This window comes from Carettochelys insculpta, chromosome 19 (genome assembly GCF_033958435.1).
Source record: "Carettochelys insculpta isolate YL-2023 chromosome 19, ASM3395843v1, whole genome shotgun sequence".
NCBI lineage: Eukaryota > Metazoa > Chordata > Testudines > Carettochelyidae > Carettochelys > Carettochelys insculpta.
Window position 1 is genome coordinate 14719939 of NC_134155.1, and position 16754 is coordinate 14736692.

The window sequence follows — 16754 nt, forward strand, 5'->3', positions numbered from 1 at the left end:
GCCAGGTGGATTTGGGTGAGGGAATCAGTGCAGTGGGGGTTTGATCCTGCTGTGCCTACTCAGAGATGAAGTCAATAGCTCTGCTCATGAATGAGTGCAGGATCAAAAAAGTACACATGTATTTATATTCCCTTGTACCCAACCCAGTGTTTTCAGAACTCCTCTTCCTTTTTTTGGCAGATTTTTACTAAAGAGTCCCATACCTACATTAGATTTCCCCATAGCATAATATCAGAGGGTCAGTCTGCAGGAAGGGAGGCCAAAGAAAGAGCACATAGGTTGTGTGTCAGCTCTGGGACAGTTAGCATGACAGCACACACAAAAATGAGCAAGCATCATCTTGTGGTTAGAACACTGGCAGGCAAGCCAGGATATGTGGGTTCCATCCATGGCTCTGCCGTTGACTGCCTGTGCTCATTTAATCTGGGCCCAAATTTCTCATCTGTTGCATGTGGGTAAGACAAAGAAAAGGGGAAGTTATAAGCTCTTTGAAGCAAGTTCTTTATCATAATACAGCACCTAACATAACAGGGCCTGGTCTCAGTGGGGATATGTATACATTATAATACAATTCATAGTGCATGTGTTTGAGGCATCTAATCACTAGCTATTTGTATGCACTAATAGCTCTTACACGCCATTTTACAGCATATTTTACACACACCATTGCCCAACACACTTGTACAATCATGTTAATTCTGCAGTCTAATTTATACGTACATTAACATTCAGAAAAGACGCTTAGGATTTGCAAGTGTGGCCCTACAGAGCAAAAAAGCCTGCAAATTAGGTTTCCCTCAAATAGCTGGAGTAATTGTTACCATTTTCATGAAGTTGCAGGAGAACATGGAAAGTTGTAACGTGTGCAGAAGTTATAGTCTATAAACTGCTCTCACGTTTTATACTCAGATACAAGGAGCCGAGGCTTAGCCAATATGAGGAGAGACTGATATAGGTGGGGACTAAAATTCTGCTTTGTGACTTGGCATTACTTTCCCCAAAAGAATCCACATGACAGACCTAAAATGTCCTGTGTTCCACCAGGAGCCACCTGTGACATGCAATATCTAGAAACGCCAGTAGGTGGAGCCCTGTTACCAAGCCCAATATTACTCTAGTGATCTACATGGCCAGTAACAGAGAAAGTGAGTCTCGGAAGACAAGTACCATCTTCCGCTATTGCAGGGGTCAGCAACCAAAAGAGCAAGAACAGCCATTTTTTTTCAAATTCGATTAAAAAAAAATCACTAATTCAAGAGCTTCAATGCGTGTGAGTACGAGATGGTCCTTACTGAATAACGTCAAAGCACACTTTTTGTAACCCCTGTTTTAAGAGCAGTGCCCCCATATATCCCACAATGCACTGCACGTATTAACGGGGGAGTTATCCAGCCTTTCAAGATCACATATTGTTTGCTCTTTCGAGAGGAGTTGTTCGTTGTCGGTCTTCTAGATGTTCACTGAAATACCAAAAATAATCAGGAGGTTTTTTGGTTTTGTTTTGTTTTGTTTGCTTTTTTAACCTTGCAATTATAGCGTCAGGAGCCACAAAGAAGTCCTTAAAGAGCCACATGAGGCTCTGGAGCTGCAGGTTGCAGACGCGTGCTCTATTGCAAGGGCCGCCCTCTGCTGGATAAAGGGGATATCTGCCCCAGATAAGAGCCAGGAATGATTCAACAGGCATTCTGGTACTGGAAGCACATCCCTTTGCACTTTTGGTGTGATCGTGATGTGTTTGAGCACAGAAGAAAAGTGAACCAAAGAAGAACTTATGTCACCAAGTGGAGTTCCAAATAACGAGAATCCGAGCTGACTCCCCTAGGACTCAGCAAGGGGTCATATCAGATCAATTATTGAAATATGAACAGTAAGGTAGGTTGTTAGCAGCAGCAGTGCAAGCATAGCAGTAAGAGTAGCCTCTTCATTTATTGAGCAAAAATGTGAGCCTCCCCTACTTCAGGCATATAAGAGATTTTATGCTGATTGCCCACTCTGGAGACAGACAATTTTACTCCATTTATCTGCAGAACAGGCTACTGCATGAATACCAGTGGCACAAGCTCCTTCACCAGCATGCCATAGCCCTGACCTGGGTGGTGCCACTTTTCACTGGGGGAAAATAATTTAGTTTCCTCAGACCATTCAGTCCACGGCCTATCTGCAGAGCTGCCAGCAAGCATGCCAATTATGAGCAAGACATTTGACTAATCAGGGCTCAGCTGAGTCAAGTAACTTCCCATAGTGCTTCAGACTTCTGTAGCACTTTCTGTCCATAGTATCAATGAACCTGAAGGTCGGTAAGAAGACAACCCCTCTCACCAGCTCCACCTATAGACAAGCCCACAATCTTTTTTTTTTTTTAAACAGGTGGCAAAATTAAGGCATTAAACCCCTTAGGGTAGGTCTACACAGCAAAGTTATTTCCAAAGAGCACCCACTATTTCGAAATAATTATCCTAATAGCTACGCAACGCAACCACAATTTCAAAATCATTTCAAAATAGTGGTTGGCTTATTTTGAAAGAGAAAAACCTCATTCTGCAAGGAGTAGCACCTATTTCAAAATAGGAATAGAGCTTATTTCATAATAAGCCAGAAAGCCATTGGATGCACTAATCAAAATAGGTTCTATGTGCATAGATGCTGTATTTTGAAACACCTAAGTGCTACTTCAAAATGCATTTTTGTGTGTAGCAGCATTATTTCAAAATGAGCTATTCTAAGATTAGTTCTTTCAAAATAAGGCTGCTGTTTACTGAGTATCTCCTGGCACATCTTTTGCAGAGTCAGGAACAGAACTGAAGTCTCCTGAGTCAGTCCTGCACTGTCAGCTCAATATTTATCTTGCTAATAAGCCCTGAGCCAGCAGTAATAAGATCACAACTTTGTCACTAACAACTCAGCTGTATTTGACCTAGAGATGAAAGCCTGTATCCCATTACTAGTGTCCAGAGCCCGCTCATTTCCAAGTACACACTGATTTCAAATCATAGTTCTTGTCAACACCAAGATGTTAAAACTCTCCGCACTTCATAATGAAGTTTGAGAGAGTGGCTTGAGTCATGTTGGAATCTTGGCAACCTTCACAGGCATTGGCCATAGATTTATTCCTCAAACCAAGTGGAATCGGACACTGCTTGGGATGGTACAGATGTGGATCTCAGCTAGTGTTACCACACAACCTGCATTTCCCAGAAGGAATCTGATGTTCATGGCTCCATCTAGCAAGCCTTGGATGGATTGCAGACCTTGGTTCAGACTGAGATTGCACAATGTCACAGGACAATGTGTCAACTCTGGGCGTATGATGCAGCATCAGAGCCTTATGTCCCACACAACGCTACATCAGTACATCAGACTAGAGTAGTGGCTACAGTAGTGGAACCAGAGGTTTGTAGATCCATTGGCAGAGTATTTTATAACCACTCACTAGCCAGCTGCCACAAGAAAGTTGTATTCCCTCTTGAAATCTGCTTATCAGTTTAAGGAGGAGGAAAAAAAAAGGAGAGAAATACCAGCTGGAGAGATAGGAGTAAAGGGCAGCCCTAGAATAGAGGGAAAACGTACAATGGATGGCTCAAGTGACTGTCCCTCTCTAGCTCACTGGTTTGATAGCAGCTCAAGTCCTGGGTGCTTCACATTGATGAATCTCAAAATAAAGCAGTGCTAAATTTAGAGCATAATAATCTGGGTTAAATCCGGCCTTGCCACAATATGCAAGGCAGGACCTGGCCCAGGATAAGCATTAGTTATTTGTATTACTAGAGGTGTCTAGAGGTAACCAATCACGGCCAAAACCTCAACTTACTAAGAAATATATCTGTGTATCCATTGCAAGAAACTGCCATAAACTTGAAGAGCCTGTAATTTAAATATACAGCGCAAAGAATGGGAGGCCCAGAAGGGGAACTTGCCCAAGGTCACACAGAGGGTGAGCGGTAGAGTGGACTGGAACCCACATCTCAGTCCAATGTATGGTTCCTTAGACCATGCTGCAGTATTTAAAGTGGCTTTCCCCACATCAGTCCAGCCTCACTTCTCCCAGATGCTACAAGAAAAGCTCAGTAAAAGCTTTGTCTTTGTGTCAAAAATGCATTGGTCACCATCAGCGTTCACTGGCACAGACGATGCAAACAAATGTCCTAAGGGTAAGGCTGGGATGTCACACTGAACTGAGGTCTGTCATCTGGCCAAGGCGCGCTAGCAGGAAAGCAGATGGAGCCATGAGCGCTTGCATGGCTCCTTTAAGTGAAGGATCTCAAAGCACTTTACAGACACTCAGTTGCCAAGTTTCACAACTCAGCTGCAACAGATGCAAGTAATTTATAAAAGGGTAAATGAGACAAAGGTGAGCAACTTGTCCATAACACCACAAATGAGTGGCAATATTTGGAAGACAGCCCAAAAGGTCTTGACTAATAATCCTACCACTTGCCATGCTAGAGCTAACCCATGGTCTATCTAGCTCACTGTTCTGTCTCCACAAATCACCAGCATCCACCTCTAGCTACTAGACCCCAGTAGTACAGCCCAGTGTGTGATTATGATTTGGAAACCAGTGGATATGAATAAATGAATGCAGGGCCACTGACAAGGGATGCAAAAGGGAAGTTGCCTCAGGGCCCGGCAATTTCAAAGGGCCTAGGGCACTGGGTCTGTTACCACCACACCACAGCAGCCACGGTGGCCAGAGCCCCAGGCTCTTGAATCATCCCCAGGGTCCTGTGTGGCACGCTCCGGGCAACACTGAGGGCTGGCAATCCCTAGCCCCACCCCTTCCACTCAACGCCCTGCCCCTTGTGGTGGGCCCAGATCCAAGCCCCTCCTTACATTGCCCTGGGCCTGACAAAGTCTGTTGCCAGCCCTGCATGAGTGAGAGAATCTGAAGAGACTGTACAAAAAGTGACTGGTGACACAGGGAGGCTGAGTAGTCAGTTGGTCCTGGGCAGCCAGGCTCCTAGGGTATGTCTACACTTACCGGAAGATCGACTCTTTCAGGCTCAATCTTTTGGGGTTTGATTTAGTGTACCTAGTGGGGACATGCTAAACCGAACATCGGGGCTCTGTTATAGCCCCTGATACACCTCATTCTTGCAAGGAGTAAAAGAAGTCAATGGGAGACTTTCTCCCATCGACCTCCTGCTGTGGGGATAGCAAAAAAAAAAAAGATCTTACGATATGGCGAGATATGCAATTGTTGTAGCTGGAATGGCGTGTCTTAAATTGGCCTATTTTTTCAGACTGTGTAGACCCGGTCCTTTTACTGAAGGATTAAGCTGTTAAGAAGATACTAATGGTGTATCACTCAACAGTTCTTATCTCCCGGTACATGCACATTCCTCTTGCTCATAAAAAGGTGTTGCTGAATACAGCAGCCAGTCACGAGAGCGTAACTTGCTTGAATCTGATCCTCAGCCATCCGGTCAAAGAACAGCGACTGTCTCTGCAGTGGCCTAAACAGAACAGCCTTTCCTACACAGGAAATTCCTCTCCTGTTTGTTTGGATTGTTTGTTTTTTACACTTATAAACAAAGCTGTTTGTATGTAACTGGCCTAAGGGGGAAAGGGTCAAACTTGCTTCCATGCTGCAAGATAAGCAGCCCTTGTTAACATTACACTCAGCTGTCCTGATTTATGCCAAAGGAGAGCTCAGACATCCTTAAAGGACTTCAATTCATTCATTTTCAAGTCCCAAACTAAAAGGACCAATGTGACTTACTGAACAGATTCAAAGTAGTGTGAAACTTAGCTTCTCAAACTAACCTCACCCCACCAAAAAAATCTACATGACTGTTCGCTTCAGCATTACATTTAAAGTGCAATAAAGTCCTGTCTAGGTGCCTGGTCATTGATGGCCCCTAACCACTTAGTCACACTGAAGTTTCTCTCTGGATTTTCATCAGTGAAGTTGTTTCTCAGTTTCAGACCTGTTTAACCGAGGTCTGAAGCTGGCCAACAACAGAACTGCAAGCAAGAACTGTGAAGAAGCGGGAAGCATGTGAAGCTGACAACTTTAATGCTGGCAAAGCAATTGACAGATGGGACTGAGATGTCAAGACAGTTATGATGGAGTAGGCCACTGGGGATGGTTTTAGAAAGAGAGAGCCAGCCTCAGGCAACCATAACCCTTTCAACACTGACATTTCCCAGACTGCCTGCCTTCTGACGGCATACGAGATATTGCATACGCGAGAGATGAGCCAAACTCTAGCACAACAAGTGCTGGGAGATGAAGCAGGGATCTGCCTGGCATTATTCTATAGGAGTTGTCATATGCAACTGTTAGAAAGTAAATTAGATCCATGTAGCATTGTAACACATGGGGCACAGCACAGCAAAATTCGGTCTTTGCCTCTAACGGGATGATCAGGGGCAGGAAAAAGTCAGTCCATTAGCAGGAAAAGACCATTATAATCAGGGGGTTACTGCTATGTTCTGGGCTCCTAGGAACCCAGGCAGGATTGCACAGAGGTTTGGGAGGAAAGGACTGTTCAGGGGACTACACACTGGGACAGCCCAGAGTAGCACATGCTCTTAGCTCGCATATAGGCTCATAAGGTTGGAAGAGACTTCAGGAGGTCATCAAGACCAACCCCAACTAAGTCATCCCAGCCAGGAATTTATCAAGCCTGGACCTCTAGGGATGGAGATTCCACCACCTCTCTAGGTAATGCATTATAGAGCTTCACCACCCTCCTAGTGAAACAGCTTCTTCTAATATCCAACCTTGACCTTTCCCACCGCAACTTGGAACCATTGCTCCGTCATCTGCCATCTGTCACCATAGAACACAGCCTCTCTGCATCCCCTTTAGAACCTCCGGTCAGGAAGTTGAAGGCTGCTGTCAAATCACCCCTCACTCTTCTCTTTTGTAAACTAAATAAATCCAGATCCCTCCGCCTCTCCTCATGGGTCATGTGCTCCCACCCCCTAATCATTTTGTTGCCTTCTGCTGGAGTCTCTCTCATGTGTTCACATCCATTTTTAATGGGGGGCCCAGAACTGGATGCAGTACTCCAGATGCAGCCTCACCAGTGCCAAGTAAAGGGGAATAATCACTTCTCTAGATCTGCTAGCAATGCTGCTACTATTGCACCTCTATATGCTATCAACCTTCTTGGATACATGGGCACGCATGCACACCAGTCAGTGGCAACCTGGTAATTGCCTGTTCTCCCCTGGTTACCCTGAAAATCGCTAGGTGGAAACTCTTCCCCGATTTCAACAAACCCTTCCAGCAGGCTGCTTGTTGGTGTGGTTTTCGAGCACAGGGCTACATTTTCAGGAGAGATGAGTGATAGAAGGGGGTGGATTTTTAGAGAGAGTGCTCAATACATTCAGCAAAATCAAAGTTCACTAGTCATTTTTGAAAACTTATGGCAAAAGCTAGAAGGAAGAGCCAAGAGAGAAGGACCAACAGTGACCCTGCCTCAAGAGGCGTCCCATCAACTGTTGTCTTCGGGAGTTTTGGACATGCAGTATCAGGGAGAATCGAGTCCTATACCTGGTTACTAGAACACTCAGCTGATCTACTGGATCACAGTTGCACCTTCTGATGTTTAGGTTTTGGTTCCTTCTATTTTGCTCCCTTAGTGAGGGTTAGCTCAGTAGTTCAAGCATTGGCCTGCTAAACCCAGGGTAGTGAGCTCAGTCCTCAAAGAGGTCATTTAGGGGTCTGGGGAAAACAGATTAACAAAAAAATCTGTCAGGGATAGTGCTTGGTACTGCCAAGAGGGCAGGGGACTGGACCAAATGACCTCTTGAGGTCCCTTCCAGCTCTATGAGATGTGTATCTGCATATTATTATTTCTCCTTATGGCTATACAGTGAACCCTCAATTTTACAGACCCCGATTTAGTGGACTGAGGGAACAATGGACAACCCCATTTTTCCCAAAGTCTGCTGGGGGCTGTAAATTCCTGACACCTCTCTCCCCCACAAAAAGCTAAGGGACTTAACACAGCCTGGTGGCCACTCCAGCCCAGTGGTGGCTCCTCCAGCCACGAGCTGCAAAGCAGCTCTAGCCACATGAGGAAGGGCAGCTCCAGCCACACCTGCAGGGTGCCTCAAACCCCATGCGGCAGGGTGCCTCAAGCTGCCTGTACAGCAGGGTGCCAGCCAGGGTGCCAGGGTGCAGCAGCAGCTCTGGTAAGTCAATGGTTTCTGGTTTTTTGGCAGAGGGAGGGGAATGGAGATGGAAGAGCAGGGCAGGGGTAGTAAACCCTCGCATATAACAGACCTTTGGGAACAGTGGACAACCCTCCCCCTACATTGGTCTGCTAAATCGAGGGTTTACTGTACCCATTCCTTTGATTGGCTGGCTTTAGTGCTACTTTGCTGCATTTGACTATAATCCCATTTGATCTTTCTCCATTTATATAGATTTGGCTCTTCCTTGTAGCTTTTTGTTTATTTTTCCAGCAGGAGACAATCAAATATTCAGATCAGACAACTGCTATTCACTCCTCTTTCTGAGATACAGTTGGGCCCTCTCATTTTCTTGTATCAGATAGTCTTAAGAGACTACTGTCTTTTAACTGACATTTAGCTAAGTATTAGAGGAAAAGAAAAAGCGGGACTAAATTTTCAGATACGTCCCCTAATCTTGGGGCCCCCGAAAACAGCCTCTAGAGCTGGGTTAGTGTGGTGATGGGCGGGATAGGGAGAGGAAATGGAAGAGACAATTGTGATATTGGAAGATCTTACTTGGGATGATGGCTCTCCCTTCCCACAGCAGCTACCAAGCATGTGTTTAAACCTCCCACTCCCACCCAGGCAGCCAGGATTGCCACCTGGCAGCTCACCACATATGACGGATGTCTGAAGGATTATGAACAAGCTGGCCCCTCCCCAGTGTTACATTGTAGACACTGAACCAGGAGCATCTAGCATGATGAACGTGTCAGGGGCTAGCCAGACATTTCTGTTTTCATCATCCGTTCTGTCTATAAAGTAAACCACTGCTCCATAGTGTTCAAGCTGGACTACCCTCCTTTCAAATATCAGAGGGGTAGCCGTGATAGACTGTGTCTGCAAAAACCAAAAGAAGTTCTGTGGTACCTTGTAGACTAACAGATTTTTTGCAGCATAAGTTTTCACAGGCAAAAAATCACTTTATCAGATGCATCTGATGAAGCAGGTCTTTGCCCATGGCAGCTGATGCTCCAAAATATCTGTTAGTCTATAAGGTGCCACAAGACTTATCATTGTTTTTACTATCCCCCTGGTTACTTCAAATGACCAGGCACAAAAGCCTAACAATTCTTGGTTGTCAAAATTCATGCAAGAAACTTTGTCTGCTCCTTTGGGCACTGGACATAACAAAGCTGGAGCATCGAGAAGATCTCCTGAATGATGAGCACAGGCTCTGCCTGACCCAAGAACCTCTAGCAAAAGCTGGATTTTAACTGCTGGGCTTTCCTGGCTTTCACCATAAAGCAAAGGCCTGAGACCAAGGAGTGGGTATTTCTGCCTTACCGAGGCTCGGCAGGGCACCTGTCCGGAGTGTTTTAATGTCTATTTGCCTAAGGAAGAGAGGACCCATGCATCTGAGACCCAGAGAGCACTCGGCCAGATCCCAGAATCTGTTCTTTCCTACTGTTCCTCTCTGCTCTGTAGCAAGATTCAGACCAGAGTTAAACCAGGGACAACAGTAGATCAGCTTTGTCTGTCCCCGATGCTGCTAGCCAAAAGGACTAGCATTGTCAGACTCCACAGCCCAGGCAGCCTGCCAACACCAACACAATTAACTCAATTACTAGTCCAGATCGTTATGTGCTTTGTACAGGTGTAACAGCTAGCCATCAGCCTCTGCCCTTTCACTCTGAAAACATCTGGCCAGTACAGCATGTGCTAATACATACCTATTCTCCTCCAAACACACGATGGCCTGCCCTGTTCACAGATGCAGGGATAGGCCTTCCCATCCAGGCTCTAATCACCTAGGCTGCATCTACACTAAGAGATAAAATTGGATTTAAAGGAGATAGCTCGATATTAAAACATCACTGCCTTCGTTGTAAATACCATTAGTTCGATTTAGTGAACCCTAATACCAATAACAAAATGTCAATATTACTGGATGGGTATAGCGTCAATTTTGAAGTTAAAATTTTGAATAAAGGCTAGTGTGGAAGCGCCAGGTCTTTAATTCAAATTTATTGGCCTCCAGAAGTGTCCCATATGTATGCCACAAAGCTATGCGGTGACCCTCCACGTATGGTCACTTCCTTCTCTGCTGCTCTCCATCTAGGTGCGCAGGAAAAAGGACACAGGAAGCCCATGAATTTTTGATTGAATTAGAATTAGAATTTGAATTCACTGAGCTTTGTAATTGAAAGTAAAATTGCACAACGGCCAGTGTGGTTGACGAAACGACGTGTGCTATGACTTAAAGTATTTATGGATCCATACTTGCGCTGATGGAGAAAATGCCGCAGGAAATGGTGTGATCTCCAGTTCTTTTTTGTGCGGTTACTGGATGCTCCGAATTCTAGGAGAGTTCTTTGCATTCTGGGATTCTAACATGAAACGCTCACAAGCAAATAGAGCTAAGGCACTGTGGGATAGGCACCCACAATGCACACTGCTCAGGCAGTTGAACTTGCATAGGGCAATGGGGATGTGGAAAATTGACACGGAGAAATGGTGGGTAGAATTTCAAGATGGTTTGTGGACACAAATTTGAATTCATCTCGTAGTGTACACACAGTCCTGGACTCTCAAAGCCTTGATTGTGTTCTCTGGGGGAATGCCTGTCCTGCTGTAACATGTAAGGGGAGGAAGGGAGGGAGTCTATTTCAAAGTATGTGACCTAGCAGCCTCCAGAGACTTCATAGAACTAACACATAATCATTGTTTCCTGTCTGAAGGACTTCAAATAGCAATTCTAAGCACTGACTCAGCCCTTAGGAGTTATTCAGTTCAATGAGCAAAGAAAGGAGATAGAGCAGTTCCCAGTTTTGGAAGAGGCAATGCCAACGGGGGAAAAATTTTTGACTGAAAATAAGCACAGAAGTCAAGATGTTTCTTGGTTTTATACCATTTTGGTATTAACCAAACTCCTTGGTGATGTATACCATGCAAAATTCTAGGGGTTATATCGCAACAGATTTTTGACATAGAAAATAATGATAAATACATTGACATTATATAGCTCTTCATTGAGAGAGCTGAAAGCATGTCCAAAAGGGAAATCAGTGTCATTATTTCCATTTTTGAGGGGAAACTAAGGCACACAATACCCCCACTTATATATCTCGAATAGTCTGGTTACTCTCCAAGATAGTGCGACCCACTGCAGAAGGGAGGGTTGCTTTGTTTAAAAAATGTATATGTTCAGGAATACCAAACAGCAAGGGGATCTGCATTGATAAGTAAGCTCTGGAAGGTGCTTTTGAAGTTATCTAGGCTTTTATCATGGGGGACACAGAATTATGGAATCATAGGACTGGGAAGAACCTCAGTAGGTCATCCAGTCCCCTGCACTGAGGCAGGACAAAGTATCACCTACACCCACCCAGACAAGTGTTCATCTAACTGGATCTTAATAAAAACTTCCAACAACTGAAATTCCCCAACCTCCCTAGACAAATTGTTCCAGTGCTTAACTGTCTTGACAGCTTGGAAGCTTCCGTAACATCTAACCTCTATCTCCCTAGCTGCTATTTCAGCCTATTACTTCTAGTTCTGTGCACAGTGATTAAGGAGAAATTTATCGCCCTTCTCTTTGTAACAGCATTGTACATAATTGGAATGTCTTCAGTCCCTGCTCCATTGTCTCTTCTCCAGATTAAGCAAACTCAGTTTTTTTCAGTCTTCATTTATTATGGTGTTTTCTGGATCTTCACTCTCCTCTGGATTTTTCCCAGTGTCTCCCCATTTTGCTGAAAGTGTAGCACCCAGAACTGGACACAATACTCCAGAGGAGGCCTTATCAGTGCAGTTAGGTCCATCAGCCCTACCAACAAGGGCTTGGTCACCTGGTGCAATCCATGCCTTCATGTGTCAACAATGCCCCTTTGCCAGGTATATTGGCCAAACTGGACTGTCACGATGCAAAAAAAAAAAAAATGGACACAAACCAAACATCAAAAACAGTAGCATTCAAAAACCAGTGTGGGCACATCAACCTCCCTGGACACACAGTAACCAACTTGAAATCTGCCATACTTGAGCAAAAAACCTTCAAGAACAGACTGCAGCATGAAACTGCAGAGCTGGAACTCCTATGCTAACTTGACACTATCCACCTGGTTCTGAATAAAGACCAGAGTGACTAGCTCACTACAAAAGGCGTGTTCCCCATCTGAGTATTCTCACCTTATCAATTGCTGGGAGTGGGTAACATCCATGCTCATTTAATTGGCCTCATTAGCACTGGTCCTCTGCATAGTAATATAACACTTCCCAGCTTTGCACCCTGCTAATGTGAAGTTTCTGCTTCATGCATCTGATGAAGTGGGCTCCAGTCCATGAAAGCTTCTGTCCAAGTAAATGTGTTTGTCTTAGGACTCCTTGTTCTTTATGCTCCCAGTATCTGCTGCACACATGACAATGATACAGTGTACTAGTCAAGAGCTAGAATGTCCCGGGTAGCCCTGGTTGAAAGAGCAATAGCAAAAGCCAGCCTCACAAGGGTTCACTCAGTCTCCCATGTCATTTGCTTTGCTCTGTGTTGCTCACCGCCTTGCAAGCCCTTGGCTTTAGCAGTGGCAGTACAGTGGTACGTGTTTCCTGCAGAGCAGTCCTCTGGGAAATGAAAGGCTAAAGGACAAGTAGCTGCTTTTGTACCAGCTGATTGTTTTCAGAAGTGCTGGAGTGAGGGGGCTGCATCCTCTGAGAGCCTAGGATAGGAACAAAAAGGCACATACCCAGCACCCAAAATTTTTTCCCTCCATCAGGCTGTTGCCATATGCACTCTGTGGCCTGCCACCAATCACATTTAGTCATAATAACACATATTAATGCATGAATTGTTAGCTTGCACCCAGTTTATCAACACCCCAGATTGCTCTGAATCAGTGGCCTGTCTTCTCCATTATTTACCACTCCCCCAATTTGCATGCCATGTGCAAACTTTATCAATGATGATTTTATGTTTTTTTTCCAGATATTTAATAAAAATGTTAGATAGCAAGTGACCTGTTCAAGGGGTGATTCCTTGTTTTGCAGTTACATTTGGAGATCTAGCAGTTAGCTGGTTTTTAATCCATTTAATGCTCACCATGTTAATTTTATATGGTTCTCTGGTTTTTTTTAATTAAAATGTCACATGTCACCCAGTCAGAGGCCTTAGTAAGCCATATTTACGTCAATACCATTACCTTTATCAGCCAAACTTGTAATCTCAGGGAAAAAATCAAGTTAATTTAACAGGATCTATTTTTCATGAATCCCTGTTGATTTGTTGATTACATCCCCCTACTTTACTTCTTCATGAATTCATTTATAAAAGTTCTTTCATGGAAAAGGGCTTTCCAAGCACTCTGTGGGAAACACACTGAGCATGAAACCAAACTGAGCTGCTGTGACAAACAGGGAACCCTCACACAATAAATACCATGAATGTTGGTATTTTCTTAGCTCTACAACAGTGGTAAATCAGAAGACCACTTCCACCTGGACACCTGCCAGACACAGCAGAAAAGATCTTTGATGTCTCACCTGAAAGAATGATACTTCCTACAACACAGTTCTTCCACATTGTGGACAAAAGTACCCAAAAAATTACTTGAGTAAAAGTGCAGCTGCTTTCACTTCTGAGTACTTGAGTACAGTCCAGGTGTGGCATGTATAAGAACATGCACATGTATGCTTTTACTCAAATAGTCTTTCAGAGGGACACTGGTGACTTGTACTTAAGCAACTATTCTCCACAAAGCAGCTGTACTTTTACTCAAGTAACTTTCTGGATACTTTTTCCACCTCTGCCACTGTGGTTAGTCTAGTTGCTTGTGATTCCACATAGCTAGTCTGCAGAGTGTGGTCAGCCCCATGCATTAGCCATGAATGCAGATGAGTGCTGCTCCAGTAGGAGCATCATGAAGGGTGATGAATATACCCTGCAGATTAGTAGACAGAAAGAAAGAAACAAAGAAAGAAAGAAAGAAAGAGACTCAATGCAGCAGAGAGTTAGGAACAACAGGAAGCAAACAAGCATAAGGAACTCAACACAGGCTATTCACAAAACAGCTGCTGTACCAGTTAAACCTGCAGTGAGGTGAAGGCCAGCATTACTGATTAAGTTCTTGGGCATCAAACTATTTCACATATTTTATGGAGAGAGAGCAACTTTAAGAGAGACTGCACTTCTAGGCAGACCACCAGCTAAGACAAACAGGATCTCAGCAAAAACAACTAGAAACTACTGGCCTGCACTTTAGTCCCCATGGATGTCTGGATACTTTTGCATCAAGCCACACACAAACTCAAACATGCAGCTCTTCATGGCGGCTCTTTCTGGGATTCAGATGTGCCTCTGTGAAATCAGAAGTTGTCAAACCACCAGGAAAGGGTTTGGGGGCAGCTTGAATGTGTAGCAGTCTGGCCTCCCCATGCTAAACAGTGTTCCACAATAGAAGAGCTACCAGGAAATGGCCTCCAGCTGCATAGCCTTAACATTGAAGCACAGAAGTTTACCAGACCCTGGTTCAAGAGGAAATCTTTGAGTACCAGAGAGCCAGAGACAGATGTGCCAGTTCTGTGACTCAAGCACTCCCAATCTGAAAGATTGGCACAAAGATCAGTCTGTTTGGGGCCGTACCAGTAAAAAGTCACAAATTCAGCCAGCACTTTAGAGATGCACTAAGAACTGCTTTAGTAACAGAGAGGGAGCCGTGCTAGTCTATATTCTACCTAAACAAAAAGCAGTCAAGTAGCACTTTAAAGACTAGCAAAATAATTTATTAGGTGAGCTTTCATGGGACAGACCCACTTCTTCAGACCATAGCCAGACCAGAACAGAAAACTGTTCTGGTCTGGCTATGGTCTGAAGAAGTGGGTCTGTCCCATGAAAGCTCACCTAATAAATTATTTTGCTAGTCTTTAAAGTGCTACTTGACTGCTTTTTGTTAAGCACTGCTTTAGGCTTGATCTACACTAGAGACTTAAGTTGATTACAGATACCTCGATTCTAGCTATGCAATTTCTGTAGCTAGAATTGTGTATCTGCAATCAACTTATCTGGCCATCCACACAAAGGGAGGTCAACAGGAGACTTTCTCTCATTGACCTTCCTTACTCCTCATGGTATCAAGGAATACGGGGTGGACCACCAACCCGAGATCAATGCATGAAATTGAACTTCAGAAGATTGACCCTGACCAGGTCGATGTTCCCAGTAGTGTAGACATACCCTTAGAAATGAACACCTGAGTGATGCTTGTAATGTTTTTGGGAGTGACAGGATGGTACTATCATAGATCTCACGACTTCTACTCAACTGAAGGGATAGCCAGCATAATAAAAGGGACACTTGAGGGCTATAAGAAGCTGATCTTCATTTCTTGAACCCCATTTCCAGAAGGTTGCGCTCCTCTCATAAGGCAATGGTATGTAACCCTGCGTTCCAATGGCTACTTTTACGTCCTTGTGAAAAATCCAAGTGGAAATAAGAGATAAAAATCAGTACAACCAGTACAACCAGTTAGAAAATAGAGACTTCTGGGATGGAGATAATCACCATCTCTGAATTAGCTACCATCTCTGAATCTCAGCAACTTTGACAACATGGCACTTGTTCTCACCACCATTCCTTCTCCTCAGTGACCTCCTCAGTGGCTGATACAATGGGACACCTGGAACAGATGTGTGCTAGCTCTGTTTTTCCATTGTCAATCACTGGGTGACTGTCAGGCCCTTTCTAGAGGTCCTCAAGAAACGGCTAGCCGGGGACATCCTCAGTTTCATTTAGGTGACTTTAGTGCCTCCTCTATGACTGAAACTGGGGGGTTATGATGTGTGAGCTTGTGCTGAGGGTACTGCAGTAACCTAGGAAACAAGCCAGCAACTCTGTTTGGAATCCAACATTCTCTCAAAATGGTGGGAGAGGTAGCATATCAGTATTAATGTCAGAATATTTCTTCCGGTCTGCTTCTACCTTGAGAAATTTCCACCCTGTAACAATTTCATGAAATTGCCTCAGTCAAAACAAAAACCAAAAATAAAAACTAGCCGCATAGTTTAAAGCCAATCTAGACAAAGTGTTCTTGGGTTCTAGTCCATTTCTTGAGTGTACAAAATAGCCGTTGGGCAATTACTTCCCAGAGAGGCAGCTCCCAACTGAGATTTTACTGTCAGTAATGTCAAACTATTTCAGTGCCAAAACTTTTGGCATTTTTATGTGTTGTGGTGTTGTTGGTTCCAGGATATTAAAAACACAAGGTGGGTGAGGTAATATCTTTATGAGTACAAATTCTGTTGGTGAGAGAGAGAAGTTTTTGAGCTTACCCAGAGCTTCTCTCTGGATCGCTAAAGACTGGAGACCCAAAGAAAAGCTCTGTGTAAGCTCAAAAGCTTGTCTCTCTCACCAAGCAGCACTTCGTCCAACAAAAGATATTACTTCACCCATCTTCTCTCATTTTCAAATGTATGCATTTTAATTTAAGCTTCTCTCTTGCCAGTCATTTCAAAGCTATTCTGCACTATCCTCAAACAAGCAGCCAGAAGAATTCAGCCCAAGAGTATTCAGGCTATTAGAAAAATTGCTTAATTTAATAAGACAGAAAAGCACCTAGAATGCCACAAAACTGAAC

The 16754-nt window shown here is 44.1% G+C and overlaps 1 protein-coding gene across 4 annotated transcripts in view; it reads right to left on the reverse strand.

The window, feature by feature from the left end:
• Window positions 1–16754, reverse strand: part of COL26A1 (collagen type XXVI alpha 1 chain) — a 225221-nt gene that overhangs the window by 166343 nt on the left and 42124 nt on the right. The gene's annotated exons all lie outside the window — the stretch shown is intronic.